Source organism: Ambystoma mexicanum, chromosome 2p, assembly GCF_040938575.1.
Source record: "Ambystoma mexicanum isolate Mex_15411 chromosome 2p, UKY_AmexF1_1, whole genome shotgun sequence".
Classification (NCBI taxonomy): domain Eukaryota; kingdom Metazoa; phylum Chordata; class Amphibia; order Caudata; family Ambystomatidae; genus Ambystoma; species Ambystoma mexicanum.
The window spans coordinates 901,546,969-901,565,353 of NC_090923.1; the positions used below are offsets into that span (position 1 = coordinate 901,546,969).

At 45.2% G+C, this 18,385-nt stretch overlaps 1 long non-coding RNA gene across 1 annotated transcript in view; it reads right to left on the bottom strand.

Annotated features, from left to right (window-relative positions):
* Positions 1-17,176, bottom strand: part of LOC138565956 (uncharacterized) — a 42,111-nt gene extending 24,935 nt beyond the window's left edge. Inside the window, exon 1 of the long non-coding RNA XR_011301732.1 lies at positions 17,111-17,176. This is a non-coding gene — a long non-coding RNA (uncharacterized lncRNA). The remainder of the gene's footprint in view (positions 1-17,110) is intronic.
* Between the last annotated feature and the right edge of the window lie 1,209 nt (positions 17,177-18,385).

The following is an 18,385-nucleotide window of genomic DNA, read 5'->3' on the forward strand; positions in this document are numbered from 1 at the left end:
AGGAAGAATAAGGGGCAGTCAGACAAGTCGGGCTGAGGAAGATGAATATTAAAGTCCCCAGTTACAATTAGTGGGGAAACAGATGCATAAATAGAACATAACAGAGAGTCAAGATCATCGTAAAATGATGCAAGGGAGCTGCTGGGTTAGACTGTTTCCCTGCTTCCCAATTCTGCTCAGTTCCCTGTGCTAGTCTTGGCATGGAGCTCCGTCTCTCATTGACATTCAGGATGTGCACCCCTCCTCTACTGAGATAATATGTATGAACAGATTCGCCATATAAACAAGACGATGAATGCGAATATACATCTGTATCGCACTGTTTTATGTTTAGTTCCTTGGTTGAAGGGCTCTTGTTCCCTGTAGAGTATTTTGAGATAAGCCTGAATAGAGTTGTACCTCTGATCCTATGTACATAGCAGTCATTCCTTTCCTAGCTTCTCTTAGAATTGTTTTCATGTGCTGATAAAATTAGAGTTTAACCAAAATATGTCAGGTATTGGCCAACTCACTACTCTTTTAGCACCTTCTCTATGTGCCTGATAAACCTCGGGGAGCACTGCAGATGTTCCATCCAAGATTTCTTAAAACAACTGCAGGACCTGTCGGATATTGGTATTGGTTCCTTGAAGCTTCTCCTTCAAGTTTTTAATACAGATATGTTCTTCCTCAAAACCTGTTCTCTGGGTCCTGGAAGTGCAGGGTGAGGTTGCCTTTAATCCTTTGCAGCCTTTCCAGCAGAGTGCCAATGGAGTCCTTTTAAATTGACAAGCCTTGACAAGCCTTGGTCTCTTGTTCATTAGGGGCACTCTTTCTTCAGAACTCTGGACACCTGTGCACATTTTTGCTAGAACTAGTTCACTCATCTTTTAGTTGTTAAAACTGGTCATGGATGGTCTGCAATAGCTTTTCTTGAATGGAGTCTATGAAGGCAGCAAGTTCTGCCTTTGTTAGTGCCCCAGCGTTAGCCTCTGGTGCAGACAGCTGCTGGATTGATGATTGGGTCAGCTGCACCTGATTTGCTTGACTATGGAGTTCTCGTGGTCCAAACAACTCAGAATATCATCTTGCCTCCATGTCTTCCTCCTCCTCTAGTTCAAGGTTGAACTAGATGTATAAGCTGGATATAGAACATCTCTTAAAGCTCTTTCTCATAGACCTTGGAAAAGCACACTTTGTTTCCAGTAACTTCAAAAGAAGTACCTCTTATCAGCTCTGAGCTACCCTACTCAGTACGTTGCAACGAAATACAGGGGGAAGGGCCCATAGATCCTCTCCTTGTATGGCCGCCTTCGGTAATTATAAATATGCCTTGAATTCACTTTAATGGTGTGTACTTTAAGGTCCAAGCCTGATGGATATGTATTCAGCAGCCGAAATAAGTCATGCGTCCCCTGAGGGGCTGCCCTTTGGAGGTTTTAGCTGAAGAGTCTTGACAAATTGTATTCTTCGCTGCCTCTCCAAAAAGACTGAGCTTCTGCACCAAACCTGTCAGCTAGCCTTGTTTTCAGGTTTGTCTTTCTGTGTAACCCTCGCCGATGCACAGTGCACCAAAATAATGGCTGGAGAGATAGAACACACCCCGAATACAGTATTGGTAACCCCTGGAAAGGAAGTAACCTCTGGTCGCAGCAACCCCAGAACCTAGACAGGAAAGAGAGAGAGAAAGAGAGAAAGAGAGAAAGAGAGAGAGAGAGAGAGAGAGAGAGAGCTATCATTATAAGTATATGTGGTATATTAAGTAGACAAGTGTATATGCTGATGTGCACCTGGTGTTTTGCTTTCTCAGGTCCAGAATCAGGCAGCAGTTCTAGAATCCAAATTCAGCAATCATCCAGGCCAGATGGCATGAGGATGCAAGGAATCCAATATCCAGGTAAGGAAGTTCAATATGCAGATAGATATAGATAAGGAGGGAATGTACCCAACAGCACAAGGAGCAAGGGATCCAATATCCAGGTGAGGGTCCAGTAGGATAGTGAGTAACAGGGAAGGTACGGTCATGTAGAAAACCCTCCCCTAGGAGGCTGGGGGAAAGCAGGCAAGGCAAGGACAGAACGAACAGTGGAAGTGGCACTGGCCGAGTCAGAGACCTTCACATAGGTCTAAGAAACTGCATTGAAGAGCGCTAAAGACTTAGAGGAAGGGTCCTATGTACACTGCCATATTTGCCTTCCATGAATGGATGACGGAATGAAACATCTCCATTCACAGAGGCTGTACGGTGTGTGTAGAACCTGATGGTCTTTTGTGGCCGTTCCCCTCGGCAAAGATCTTTCTGGCCAGGCTTTATGTGTATGCAGTCTGTGAAAGCGAGGAACCAGACGATGGGCGTGAACGTTAGTTGCAGCTTCCCAAGACTGGTCTTCGGGGCTGTAACTCTTCCAATCATATTGTAAAGTGTATCGAACCAGACGGGAATCAAGAATATCACTCACTTCATATTTGGGTTGGCCCTGTACTGCAATAGGAGGGGGGAAAGCAGAGGTGCATTTACCTGGCATCCAAGGCTTAATTAGGGGTACGTGGAACATTTGATGTATGTGCCACCTTTTTGGTAAGGTCAAAGCTACAGCCACTGGATTGATGACTCACGCAATGGCATAAGGACCTATGTATCGTGCCATAAATTTTCGGGGGCCTGGAATATGCAAGTGTTTAGTGGAGAGCTACACTAGGTCACCAACCTTACAGATGGGTGATGTCAACCTATGTCAATCTGCATACAGTTTAGAAGCCAGTTGTGCTTTAAACAGGTGTTCATGAACTGTGCTCTGGGTTTGTCTTATGGTGGTAGCGGTATCTTCGGCTGCAGGTCCTTTGTCATCAGAGGATAAGATTACCGGAAGCATGCAGGGATGTCTACCATAGTTGGCATAGAAGGGTGAACAACCAGTAGAGGAATGTTTGGCATTATTGTATGCAAAATTGGCTGTGGGCAAAAGATGAACCCAGGACAAAGGACAAAGGATGTTGTGTACAGTAACACCTAAGATTCTGTTTGAGTGTTTGATTTAGCTTTTCTGTCTGACCATGGATTGTGGATGGTAACTGGATGACAGACGTAACTCTATGACTAACAAATTGGTAAAGCTTTTTCAAATTTTTGAGTAAATTTGGAGCCCCGGTCAGAAATCACTATTGTGGGTAACCGATGGAGACAAAAAACAGAAGAAAGCATGTGGTGCGTTAACTTGGAAGCATTGAGTATCCCCTCTCAAGGAACAAAATGATCCATTTTAGTTAGAGAATCAACCACGATTAATATTGTGGAGTGCCCGTGGTCCGGGGGTAAATCCACAATAAGGTCCAAACTTTCCATGATTTAGTCGGCACTGGGAGAGGATGCAATTATCCATTGGGTTTTGCATGTGAGGATTGGAAATAAGTACAAACAGTACAAGTGCGTATGTAGGTCGACACCTCCTGTGTGAGTTCGGGCCACCAACACCATCACTGCAACAAATCGATGGTTTTAGTCAACCCAAAGTGATCAGCTATTTGGTTGCCAAGGCACCACCTCATTTCTCTTTGGCATGTATTGGTGCCAGGGAGGTAAGGGAGACCTTGCTTATAAGGCAGGACTCCATGGATAACAAGATCAGTAAGCGGTCTCCGAAGAGAAGCGGTTTCCACCCAGCGTTTCATTCCATACAAAAATGGTAAGGGGGCTGAACAAAGGAATACGAACCATAGAGGATCTAGAATGGTTGGTTCTACCAGTTTCTCACTGTCTTCCAGATCGTGACATCTAGAGTGGGCATTAGCTTTGGTGTGTGCAACCCCAGGATGGTAAGTAACCCTGAAATTGTATGTGGAAAAGAAAAGATGTCACTGGGATTGCCGAGGGTTAGAGCTGAATGTAGAGAAAGAAGGTTCTTGAGGTCCCTGTATATGGCAATACAATGGAGAGTACCCTGTAGGTATTTCCACCATTCCTCGAAAGCCAGTTTGATAGCTAAAGGTTCACAATCAGTTATAGTATAGTTCACCTGAGGGAAACTAATCTTCAAGGGGAAGTAGGCCACTGTATGTAATTTGCTGGTGCGCAAGCAAGTTTGAGATAGCACTGCTCCCACTGCTACAGAAGAGACATCTGCCTCTACTACAAATGGTTTATTGTGAACAGGGTGGGCCAAGACAGGTGCTGTGGTAAAGGCATTTTTTAGAGCAGAAAAAGCCAATTGAGCCTGCAGAGACCGCACATAAGGGATAGTGGTTTTTGTAAGATAAGTCACTGGCTCTGCTATAGTAGAAAAAGTATGTATAAATCGTCTATAGAGGTTGGAGAACCCAAGGAAACCTTGCAGGTTTGTTTTTTTCTTGTGGGGGGAGGTGTCAAGTGAAGTATGGCTTTGATTTTTCTATCATCCATACAAACCCCCTGTGGGCTCAATATATACCTGAAGACTTCAACTGATGTGACATGAAAGGAAAATTGTTCCACTTTAGTGGACAAATAATGTTTACATAGGATGTCTAGAACCATATGCAAATGTTGGACATGAACAACTTGGTCTTCAGGATAGATCAAAATATCATCCAGGTATACCACTACATACCCGTCAATTAAGTCTCTGAATATATCATTCACAAGTATTGGAATGTAGCGGTGTGTTGCACAAGCCATATGGCATCACCATGTATTCAAAGAGGCCATATGTAGTGTGAAACGCAGTCTTCCATTCATCCCCTGCCCTCATATGAACTAAGTTATAGGCACCTCTCAGATCCAACTTGGTATATATCTTGGCTGAGTGCACTTTATCCAATAAAGAGGAGTAAGGGCCAAGGGGTTTCTATTTGTTATAGTGATATCATTGATAGCGCCATAGCGTGCGCAAGGACGTAGGTCCCCTTCCTTCTTGGGGACAAAAAAGGGGTGAGGCCACATGCAGTGTGGAGTGTCTAATAAATACGGAGGTTGTCATCTAAGTAGAAATGTAGGGTCCTGTGCTCAGTTTCAGTAAGTACATATTTCTTGCAACATGGTATCTTGGTACTATCAATAAAGGTGGCATGGCAATCTTTTTTACTGAATAAATCTTTGTATGAATCCTTTTTTTTTGAGGAAATCCTAGTGGTAGCAGTGAGAGACACCCACTTGGATATTAGGTTTTGCGCAGGTGAAGGGAATACACTCCTGAGTAAGCCCATGGTTTCTTTGAGACAATCGGGAAGGAACAATATATGATGCATTCTCCAGTCTATGGTAGGGTTATGTTGTATCAACCACGCAGTTCCCAATGTAATACCAAGTGCGAATGCGAGGAGTGTTTTGGAGTTTTGGGCATCCTATGCATGTCATTCTTTCGCGCAAGTCTTTATTTCCTGCCTACTGTGTTGGACCTGCAGAAGAGGACGCTGGCATAAAGACTCCTTTACCAGCGGAGCGAGGGGAGTGCGAGGAGTGTTTTGATGTTTGGGTGTGTGGGCTAGTGGGTGGAAGTCAGCTTTTCTTGTTCCCCCTTTGTGCCCCTCACCCCCTTCTTTCCTCTCCCTGTGTTTGGTATTTGCCCGGAGCACCTCGCTGTGGAATTACTTCCTGGTAAGAGTATTATTTCTACATTACCTCACCATTCTTGCTGATTTTGACTTGTTTGGTATTGGCCAGGCTCACATGCCTTCGAAGAGGAAGTACACCCTGTGCAGTGATGCCCTGAAGCCTGGAAGCTTATACGAAGTCCAACACAAATTTTAAGGCTCGGAGCAGAGCGCCACAGGCTAAAAAGGGCAAACTTGACTGTACGTCTGGTAGTATTGGCCCCCTACAAATAAAGATCACAGGCTTATGGCATTGCACGCTACTGTCTAAAGGCTCAGTCGGGGCAATTACACAATCTCCTAACCCTATTGCTCCACTAAGTCAGACCGCCCAACACCGCTTTACGCTACTGACTGGAAGTTAAGTATTTACAATTTCACAATCTCCTAACTCTATTGATCCACTAACACAGACCACTCAACCCTCTGACTTTCACCACTCGACGGCGGTTTCTGTGGCAGATGGTAGTAATAGTGTCTCTCATTGATCAGCGACCTTGGATAACAATGGCTCTTTACTGTCACAACCTTAAAAGGGTACCGGCTGCATGTAGTGGCACCACATCCCATTGTGCAGCTGATCAAAACATCTATGCCCCTTTGGATCTGGAAGCACTTTTTTCTCCCGCACAGGTGGCTAATGAGTGCCACAAGGACAAAGAAATGTCCATTGCCATTGAACAAATCTCTTTTGATAGCTTGAAGTCCATACATACTTCTAACAATGTTTTGGAGGCTAAAATGGAAGCTGTGCTGGTCCTGCATGCTAGTATTGCGGTAGAACAAAAAGTGGTGGCGCTACATACTAAGGAAGGCCCTGTGGTTATTGTGTTGTGATTTACTGTTTGCAGTTGTTTCATGGACTACATTATTTCAGCATAAAACAACCAGACATCTGATATTCATTTACTTCAGAACCTAGAGCTATGTTTACAATGGGTTTGATTAGTGGCTTGGCAAATACTAATACCTGATCATATTCCTGCATCTCTTCTAAGTGCTTTCATAACTCAAGAGGAACAAAACATTTCAAGTTGTTATTTCTACACATTACTAGTATTGCTCTCTCACAGTTTAATTCAAGTAACATTGTTCAATTCCATGTGCCATCCTACCATACATGGTCTGCAGATGTTTAGTGTTAGAAATTCGGATTAACAACATTGCAAACCTGTAATTCCACTTAATAATGGAGGGCTTCTGTGTTGCCATTTTAGTGCTCAATCCTTACCCACACTCTGAAAAGGGCAGTACTTGCAGTACTCTTCCTGCAAGCCTGCCATGCCAAGCACACATGTGAAGGATGGGTAAGTGAAGAAAACAAAAGGTCAGATGATACTGTAAGAAAACATGTGAAAGCTGTCTCTGCCAATATATGCCAGTACTCCCACTTAACAACATACTCCTGTTGGCTTTGCCATTAAAAATGCAATACCACAATAAGAAAACATGTCCAAAATGGCTCCAATGAAGGTCAGTCGAGACATGTGAGAACACTTATCATACTTGCTTTATCAGAGATACCAAGTAAAAAATGTCATGCCACAATAGGAAATGGCTAGACTGGCTACACCAAAGGTTCTATGTGATTTCATCGAGGAGATTTGGTTGAATCCAAATCCATCTATTTCTTTTAAGCCATTTGGCTGTAAATATATGTGGGGGAGAACCCATCCCCCACAAAATCCTCCTTTGCTCCTCCACCTTAATTATTACCCTTACTCACCCCCACATATATGTGAAGACAAATTCGGCTAAAAGAATTAGATGGATCTGGATTTTACCAAAACCCCTGCGATTAAACCTCCCTATCCAGAACCAAATGCCAGTCTAGCCACATAATTACACTTATCATGCTTGCTTTAACATAGATACCAAGTAATAAATGGCTAGACTGGCTGCACCAAAATGCCATTCTAGCCACATAAGACACATATCAAGTTGGCTTTGCCCAATAAATGGCACCTCCCTCTGTCTGTGCCTGGCTTCCACTTCAGTTATCAACTCATAAACTCTTTCTCTTCACTGACACCTTTCTCCTTAGACATTGGCATCTCCACTTTAAAATGTCCTCCACTTTCTCTTGTTAATAACTATTCCTTCTGTACACCTCCTTCCCTACCTCTTGTTCTCACCGCTATATCATCTTCCAACCACTAAAACATCTTTCTCCACATGCTGTTACCCTGACATGCTTATCTGCCATCTCAACTACATCAATACCACGATCTGCTATGGATGTCAATTGCTCTTCCCTACCGCCTTCGGTATCTGCTGTTACCACCTCCTCCTCAATGCTATACTCCATCACTGAGCTTCCCACCTACTCCTCGGAATCACTTTCACCAATTTTTACCACCCTTTTTCTCTTTGTGTCACCTCCATTCTCCAAGCTCTTGCATTCTCCTGATTTGACTACCTCCATTTGGACTGTCTCAACAATATACTACCCAATGTTAACACTGCCTCCTTCTAGATTCTACCTTCACTTTTCCCTGAGGTTACCACCTCCTTTTCACCAGTATTCCCCCCTCAACCCATCCCTCTTCATCAGTACCACCTGATATTATCACCTTTCTTCTCTCAATACTTCCTCCAATCGCTAAACCTTTGTAGTTCACTGCTTTTATCACCTCCTTCCTCTTAATCCCACCTCCATTCTCCAAACCTTCGCATCTCTCTGATATTACCAGCCTCTTTCTCACAATACCACCCTCTTTCTCCAACTGCTTCACCTTTAAGTCTTCACTCACCAGTCTTCTCTACCCCTCTACGTTCTGTATACTCTGCACGCCCCTGTCCCTCAAGCCTTCCCTTCCTCCAATCGTGTCTCATTGACAACATCTTCCATCCAAACTCCAGTCTTCTCCTCGGGTCCAGCATCTCTCTCCAAATATCTCCAGATCCTTCAACTCCCATATCCCTAACTGGTTGAGGTTGCTTGTTTTTATAGAGTTCCTTCCCTCCTATCCATGTACTCGATTCCCTGTGAGTAATTCCACTTTGCGAGCTAACTGGGTTAAGGGTTTGATTTGTTGCTGCACCTGAGCTCGCCTGTACTCAGTCTGGCCCAGCTCCTAGGGGTTAGACCAGCTTATATCTGAGCTGACTGCCATCTTGGAATCCATTTCTCCCCTTTGTGTGTGTGTGCCTAAGATGGCTTCTGCAGACTTTAGTCTCCCTGTGTTTGCAGTTTCTTGATACAGGAGCTGAAAAATTCTCTATTATTGTCTGAAAAACTTCAAAGAGTAACAGGGATGCTGTAGATATTGTAACTTTTTATTCTGGCCAAGTGAACTCTCAGTCAGAGAACAATGATTGAAGCATTCGGGTCTCGCGGGTGTACACATCCTCCAGAGGGAAAGCTAATTGGTAACAATGTAACATATGTGAGATCGAACATTTTTTAATTCCTCTTCAAACTTTTCTTTCCTTTTCAGGTCTTCTTTTACACATGTGTGATATTGATACATTTTCCTAACGCAGGTGAAACTGACTGGCACACAAGAGGTTTTCTAAACATGGTACGTAAAGTAACCTGCCTGTTAAATTACTTCCTCTTTTCTTTCTTTGCAGTGTTAAACTTGAGTGTTTCTGCACTGCTAGTTGTATAATTTCAGCAGAAGAATTATTTTGGAAAAACTTGTCACTGTGAAGCTACTTGCTAAAATGGGGTTTCAGGTTCCATTACTGCAGTGGCTGTGTGTGAATATTTACCTTTCTTTCTTGGCGAGGGGTCATAGACACCTATGTCAATGCTTCTTCCAGGCAGACTGTCACTGACATTCTCTTTGTCGTTTCCTCTCCAGACATTTGGATTCCTCATATGGTCTCCGTGCTCTCCCCTTTCTCTTCTTCACCCATCAATGGTGGGACCCGATGGGAAGTACTCTTGATATATTTTCCATCCTCTAGGGGCATCATTAATGTCTACCAAAATGGCACGGTCATGGTCCAGGCCTCTTAGCCCAACCTCCTCCTTCTTGATAGGCATCTTCTGTCTCTCATCAACTTTCCCCCTTCTCCTGCAACTCCTCCTTCTGCCACCCATGTGAGCCCTTCACCACCACCGACGGGCATATCACATTCCTGTAACCCTCCTCGGAAGACCTTCAAAGGTGGCAACCAGCTCCACTTAGCTACCCTCAACTCTCTCTCTCTCTGCTGTTAAAAACACTCCTCTCACATCTGCCACCTCCTTGAAGACATTGACCTTGACGTCCTCAATCTCACAAGATGTGGTTCATGGCCAGCTCTGTCACACTCCTCCGGAGGGCTACAAGATCCTTTCTAAGCCCGGGCCTAACTGGTCTGGGGGCAGAATGGTCCTGATCTTCCCTGAATAGGTTAGCTTCTACTATCATACCCACTCAGTCCTGCTCTTCCTTCAAATGCCTCATCTGCAGGCTTGGTGTCTCTCCTATCCTCTCGCTGACTCTTCCAACAATATACAGGCGGTTTCTGCTGCCACTTTAATTCCCCCTCCCAGTCCTGCTAGTGACTCTCACACTGACACAGCCCTTGCCAATCTTCACCTCTCCATCTCCAACACTCTTGATATCCTTGCCCCTGTCATGAGGATCTGCATGAAGCCTACCTCCAAGTGCAACAACTGCTATGACTCTAACCTAGCCTCTCTGAAATCCAAGTGCAGAGCTGCTGAATGGAAGTGGCAGGCTTTCTGGCACATCTTCTGACAGACTGGCCTGCTGCCTGCTCCAAAGTCAATACAGATTCTCCATATACTCGAAGAAGAAGGCCTATGTCCAAGCTTGCCTCTCTGGGGCCACTAACAACATGGCTGAACTGTTCAAAATCTGCAAGAAACTTGCCAATCCTACTTCAGTCTCCACTTCTCCTCTGCCATCCCCGGCCCTCTGCACTGCACTGGCCTCTCACTTCATAACAGAAACTCAGGACATCCTGTCCTCGCTCTCCTCTACACCCCTCCACACTTCCTCACCCACTGTCAGGCCTCCCTTGGCCCTTTCGCTCCTTCCCTCCTACTCTCCGCTTTCTCGCCCATATCACCCGATGAGGTCTCTAGACAAGTCCTCTCTATGAAAGCCTTCTCCAAACAGGTGCTCCCCTGCCCCTCCAGAACTATTAAGGACAACATTGCCTCCCTTGCTCCAGCCTTGGCTGATTTCTCCAATCACTCCTTTGCCACTGGCTCCTTCCTGCCACTTGTTAGATATATTTTCTGCAGGAGTTACACCTAATTTGGTGGTATTTTATTATTGTGGTAAATAGTGGTATCTTATTGTGGTATAATATCTCTTATGATAGTTCGTTAGTGGATTCCCCTTTACAGTCATAAGACTCTGCTGAGAATATAGTTCAACAAATGTCCTTTTTATCCCAGGGTTATTCACGGTATCAGATACTGGACTTGCTACACTTAATATGTGACTGTATTTCTACCTCTCAGCACCTTATTTACAATGCTGATGTATGCTCTAACAGCCAAATTGCAAAACATATATCACATCATAAGCAAATAATTGTATCCACACACGTCATACACTCCTAAACTCAATTACTAGGAAAAACCAAAAACCTACTTCAGATTTTACCACATGTGGTAAAATGAATTACCACCTATGGTAAAATAACCCTAGTCCTCGTGGAATCCGTTTATGTGCTAATAACTGCAGTCATGTTATGAAAACACAACCCGCTTGTTTTCAAATCGCTAATTTTATGTAATAATAAGATTCAAAGCTGTTCAGATAATTACATCATGCAATGCAAACTATGTGTACATAAGAATGTGAAATGTTTTTCGTTAGAGGGTTTGCACACATTAATAGAACCAGTTGAGCACAATCTTACCAAACAACCTTGGTCCCGAGAAAATTGGCAGGAAATGCGATTTGAGAAAGAAAAGCAATAACAGTGGAAATGCCTTCATGAACATTCAAAAACGCCTACGCATAAAATATTGAGAAACATTGGACATGAAACAATCTGCTTTCCTATCTATCTGCTTATCATGCATGCAACAATTTCCTCACTTGTGACTTATATTACCTAAAGGCTGTGATTTTCTTTGCTTGACTGGAACCGGACAAATTCCCCTCTGTCTATCCGCACACAGATAAGGATAGCCACAACCTCAGGAAGCCTGCCAGCACTGCACTCTGCCTGCCCATCTCAGCTCAGCATTTGGAAAGGTTTCTGGCTGTCTCTCCCAGGAGGTTCCTGAATGTCTGACTACAACACCCACACACAGCCCCTTTTATGAATTCCCCGTCAATCAAAAGAAATCCTTCCCCTCGACCAGATGATACCACTGACCCCAACATGGTTTACTGTTGGAAAGCAATAAGATACATCTCTTCCTTGCGCTTCCTGATTTAACAATGGTGTTTTTCAGCAGGGCACATTCCACAGTCACACAACCTCATGCTATGCTGCACGTTTAAAAATCTCATTGAAAAGAGCCACATGCATTTCAAATTTGGATTCAGAGCATTTATTTCCATGTAAACTAATTTGCACTCCATTATCCCCTTCCTGGGCAAACTCTTGGAGAAGCTGGTCATCTTGCAGCTGATCCATCACACTGAATCTGTTGGTTGTCTCCACGACCAGCAGTCTGGCTTCAGAGCTGGCAGAGGCATGGAATTGGCACTCCTGAACACCCATGAAGACTTGCTCTCTAATCTCAATTTCAACTCTCCCTCTGTTCTCATCCTTCTTGACATTTCCTCTGCCTTTGATACGGTCAATCATGCCACCCTTATAAATCGACTCCATGATACCCTGGACCTGGAACTTGACTAGTTGACCGCCTTCCTCGCTGAACAACCATCCCAGGTTCAATTGGGCCCTTTTCTCTCCCCATCACAGTCTCCACCTGCGGCGTCCCTCAGGGCTCTATTCTTTTGCTGTGGCTCTTCAACATCTACTTTGCACTTCTAGCCCATTCAATCTCCTCCTTCTCTCCTCACTTCCAGTGGTATGTGGATGACATGCAGCTCTCCTTCAAGCTTCCGTCCACTGCCTCCCCTTCTTTCTCTCTCATTCCTGACTGTCTCGCTGCTATTCAGGCATGGTGTGCTGCAAACAATATCTGCCTTAATGCCAGTAACACTGAGATCCTTCTCATTGGGACCCCAGCTCCCTCCTTCCCGCCTTCTCTCTGGTCACCCTCCCCTCACCCTCTTGTGAGGCAAAAAACCTTGGCGTCATCTTTGACTCCTCTCATCACATAACAGACCTTGCCAAGAAGGCCCACTTTCAGCTGCACCTCCTCCAATGAATCCTCCCTTTACTCACCTTTCCCCAGAAACTAAATGTCTGCAGAGCTCTGGTCCTCTCTAGGCTGAACTACCTCAACAGACTCTTCCTCAATCTGCTGAAATCCTCCCTTCGCCCCCTTCAACTCATCCAGAACAGGACTGCAAGATTTATCCTTGGCCTCAAGCTCAGGGGCTGAATCTCTCCAGCCGTAAAATCTCTCCACTGGCTCCCAGTTGTTGGAGGATCAAGTTCAAGACCCTTTGCATCCTCCACAAGGCTATCTCTCTTCCGCAGGAGCCTTCCTCTGGAATTGCCTCCCGGTTCTTCTCAGACTTGAGCCAGATCTTCTTAAGTTCCGGAGGCTTCGCAAGGCCTTCCTTTTCTCTTCTTCCTTCCCTCTCCCCCTCCCCTGCTAATGTCCTCCTCTGTTGTATTTTGACTGGCTATCTGGTTCCCTCTGATTCACACAGGGCACCAGGCCCTCCTCACCCAGTCTACCCCAGCTGTTAAGTTGGCCCGGACCCCTCAACCCGACCTGCACTTGCCCAACAATGCTCCCTCCCCCTGCACTACCCGGGCTGGGCCTGCACACTTTTTTGAGCCCATCCAGCCCTGTCCTAGCATTTAGCATGTGGAGCTTCATTCCCCTGCACTCTCTGCTTTCCCCTGGTATCTGTCCACCTGGCCCCCACTTAGCACTCGCCTAGCCCAGGGGCCTTCCACCCCTCCTTCTCGCTCCCCCCCAGCACTTGCCCGCTCTGCACTTCCTTTCCCCCTTAGCATTAGCGCATTCCTCTCTGACCGGCACTCCCCCCGCCACACTCCCCTGCCCTTCTTGTTAATGCACTTGCAGGATCCGAATGTCACAAGGCCTAGTAGGACCGTTTTCGTTATTCTTCATCCCTGCCCCCCTCCCCGTCCGCTCCTCCTCTTTGTCTTGTTGTTCCTTGAAACACTATTTGCTGTATAGGCTCATTAAATATACCCAACAAAATAAATAAATAAATGGGAGTGCTGCATGTAAATGACCATGACTGAAGGGTACTGGGTGTCTCTGCAGGAGGAGGGATGCTCCCTGCAACTGTTCCCTGCGTTCAGAAAAAGACAGAGGACATCTTCAAGATTGATCCAGGCCCCACCGTCATGTTTGAAAGCATAATGGGCACAGCCTTTTTCAAGCAGCATGGTGTCTGTGGGTCACTGGTCCCATGGGCAAATGTTTCATCCCCCGGACACTAGGAATAGCCTCAGGACAACGGGATAAATTATTCATCGGCAGCAGGACATAAAGGCATCCAGTGTCTTGTTGGGAAGCGACTCCGCCAGAGTCCACGGATTTGAATTCAATTGAAATGATGTGGGCAGACCTCAAGAGATAATTGAAGCACGTGGACAAGGCATGGCTAATCGACTGCATCAACCCGCTTTTATTTCAAGTACTTACACAAGGCATTTGCTGCAGCACAATTGATCAAAGTTCCTACAAGTCGCCATCGAAAGCAAACGGACAGAGACCAATACGTAATGTGTATATATTGTGTGCTTTCTAAAACATGCTCTTTGAATGGGATTCGTTTTTTGCCGGCAATATTAATGTAACAAAACATGTTTTCCTATTGGTATAAAATAAAAAAGTATGGCTAAAAACGCACGCATAAAACGTGTACACATGTTGTTTTACATTCTGCTATATTTTCATTGAAGTATATGGGTGAGCGGGGCACAGAGTGGAATTACTGTGTTGTCACCGACACCCCCCCTGCTGGGCGAGGGGTTCTGGTTAAGGGGTAGCACATATGAAGTAACTGCATACTACTGCCACATGAAGGAAACTCGGCCAAGGCACAGACAGAGCAGTGAGAGAAGTCCACAGAACCAGAACCAAAAGGCACTGCGTCCAAGGGCAGCGGTAAGGTGGGGAATGGCACTGAGGGTGAGGGTTGCGGGGCTTTGGGCAGTTTGTGTGGTGCAGACTTTGCAGGGTGGCCATCTTGATTTGGGGAAAGAAGGCAATGGTGCGGATGCACGCGCTGGACAAAATACATTAAAAAAAGAAACGGAAAAGGCTGATACAATGTGGCATTCCTGGCTGGGCTCTGACACAGGGTTGAGCAGCGTCGTTTCAGCATAAGCTACAAAGGCACAAGCAAGAAGGAGATAACGCATATGGGCACAGAGTCCACATAAGACGAGGAAAGGGGGCAGAGACATTTCAGAGAAAAGAATTATTGACATCTTCAAGAAAGCCCCAAAAGAGGAAGAAAGGAAAGACAACACCCTCTTCATCTTCGTTAACATGTGTTATGCCTTCCTCCTCATCGTCTTCAGCAGTCAGTGATCATCCTGGGAGGGGGACAGAAGGCCAAATATCTAGACAGAGAGGGAAAAGGCCAGGTTTTTGGGGCAGGTCGTGTAATTCATGTGATTTCAAGAAGCAGAAAAGAGCCAAGACCGGGAATAAGACAGCTGCTGGCGAGGGGTCACAGAACAGAAATGCTGTTTCTGCCACCCCCATCCTCTCCGTCATACAAGGGCACAAGAATTTGAGCCGACGTGATATATCCACCCTGGTGCCAATGCTCGGGTTTCCGATTAAATCTGCCTGCTTTTTACACCAGCTAAGCACATCTTAGACCAGGTAAGCGCATCGTACACCAGCTAAGCGCATCTTACACCAGGTAAGCGCATCGTACACCAGCTAAGCGCATCTTACACCAGCTAAGCGCATCTTACACCAGCTAAGCACATCTTAGACCAGGTAAGCGCATCGTACACCAGCTAAGCGCATCTTACACCAGCTAAGCACATCGTACACCAGCTAAGCACATCTTACACCAGGTAAGCGCATCGTACACCAGCTAAGCGCATCTTACACCAGCTAAGCACATCTTAGACCAGGTAAGCGCATCGTACACCAGCTAAGCGCATCTTACACCAGCTAAGCACATCTTAGACCAGGTAAGCGCATCGTACACCAGCTAAGCGCATCTTACACCAGCTAAGCACATCTCAGACCAGGTAAGCGCATCGTACACCAGCTAAGCGCATCGTACACCAGCTAAGCGCATCTTACACCAGCTAAGCACATCCTACACCAGCTAAGCGCATCTTACACCAGCTAAGCGCATCTTACACCTGCTAAGCGCATCGTACACCTGCTAAGCGCATCTTATCACTTGCACCCAAAAAAGTTTTGAGAAACTGTCCCTATGTTCTCACATTTCTCCCACTCCTTAAACATGTGCGATTGCCCAGTGATTTTTAGATTTGGCTATACAGAAGCGCCACCTATAAGCTGAAAGTATTACATCGCTATATAGTTACGAGGGAGATGGCATCTGAGTAGGGACACAAAGCTTGTAGCTGTTGTTTTGCTATGTACCCACTCATTGACTGCCCATGGCCATGCTTATACATATGGGCATTCCCCCCCATTACCTGTCCCTCCCTGCCCAATACACATCTTCCTGGGCTCTCTGAGCTAGCTCTATCAAGCAGTATCTTCAAACGTTTTGCCTGCTAGCGTTATTTTTAAGTAGCCCGCTAAGAGTTAATGGTATCATTGCAGCTGTAAATGTACCAATGGTTCCATAAAAAATTCTCGACCATGTGTGTGTTCAGCCACTTGATTTTTCTCTGTTAAAAACAAGCACTGACAAAGCCAACAGTTTTGGCGTGTGTTTTGGCATTAGTTATTTTACAGGGAATGCTATCTTATGCCCATTTAACAGCACCATGTTCCAATTCTTGCCATCTCGTGTCCACATAGTACTGTTATACCAATGCCTGGCATAAGCCTATCGCATGCAGAAAAGTCAAACCTGTTGGCTTTGCCAGTGCTTGTTCACCATGTTTTCCGAGAGGCAGAAGTGGGTTAAGAGTGAGAAATACGAGAATGTAAGACGCGAGACTCAGAGCGACCCCACCCTCAAAATATAACGGAACAACAAGTAAAACTAAGCATCAGTGAGCGGAGAAGCAAAAAAAAAGCATATAGAAAATGCACGTAATGTGTATGTCCAACATTTTTAGCTAAGGTCATTCGACATGGAAGCAGGGGTGTTGCTAGGGGAGGGCTAAGGGAGCTATAGCCCCTGATCTTTTGGTTGTAGCCCCGGATAGAATCTCAGGAGCTACAGCCAAAAGACTAGCTAACCCCGAGTCCCAACAGTTCCGACATCAGCTTAGCACCAGGTCTTTTCCAGACCTAGCAACTCCCCTGCATGGAAGTGAAGGTTTTCCTGAAATGCACTTCAATCGATAAGTGAGCCAGCATGCAATTATTGACCATTCTTTGACAAAAAAAGACTATATATACGTTACTGTTTGCTTCATTCTCTTGCCAGGGAAAACGATCCCCTTTCGGGGTGGAGGCACTGTTCAGAATGCTCGGGGGCAATGGGATCTTCCCTCTGAGCATCTTTTAAGGAAAATTATGAATGTAATGTGACACCCCCCTCTGCTGGTCACACAGCTGCACCACACCCGCATATTGCCAATGCTGCTATAGTCATTTCCAAAGGAAATCAACCGCCAAAGAGAAATCATGAACGTACACTATTTTGTTTAGCTACTTATAGACCACGTTTAGTGTATTTTGCCACAGTGCTTACAGCTACGTCAACCTGAAAACGTTCTTGCAGGCGCTTGTAGGAAAGTGGCGCTTGCAGGTGCTTGTTGGAAAGTGGCGCCGACTGGGGTTTAGGAGGGTGATAAATGGCTGACGATGTCCGTTCGCATTGTTAGGAAGTAAAACCCTTTTCTAAAACTGAAAAACACTGGTTGAGCTAAAAGTTCAAGTAAAAGCTGTCGTAAAAGCGGCCGAAATATGGAATGGATTACCAAAGTCAATCAGACCAGAGAGTAACTATCTAGTCTTTAGGAAAGCGCTGAAGACAGCTACAGCAGATCCTTAGGATAATTAAATAGCAACCAGTTGTCCCGTCTTTTACTATACCATCCTTGTCTAAATGTATGCGCCCTGATGCCTGTGGGCTTCGGTGCAATATAAATGAATAAATAAATAAATAAACGAACTAACTCACTGCCTGTCTAGTCTGATTATGGCAGTGCAACTTGTAATTGCATTATGCATATCAATAAGGTTCTTGGCTGTTCCAAAGAGTCACTAAGAGTAGGTGATGTTATCAATTGCATATTGACGAAATATAACGTTCATGCGGGATGGTCCATGTGGGATGTTCATTAAGTCCTCGTTTTAATCTCCATTTCCTTGCATTCCTGTATTTGTAGTCACGTGATAGTGGCAAAATAAAACTACTGTTACCGAATGAAGTGAGGTTAAAGACCAGAGCTTGCCAAACACCTTATCCATATACCCATGGCAACTAAAGATGCAGCAGGAGAATGTGTGCTAGGATGCCACACTTTTGCAAATTGTGCAGCCAGAAAACCTGGGCTCAAAGCCAGGTTTACCGTTTGGGCCAATCGATTTGACCCTGGCAAAAAAATGTACTAAATGGATAATATATTTCCTTTGACTGTCAACTGGGACCTCTTGAAGGGATTCTCTGAGAAGTGTGCCCGACACAAGACCATGGTTTCATAGACCTCGGTGTTTGCACCCTATGTG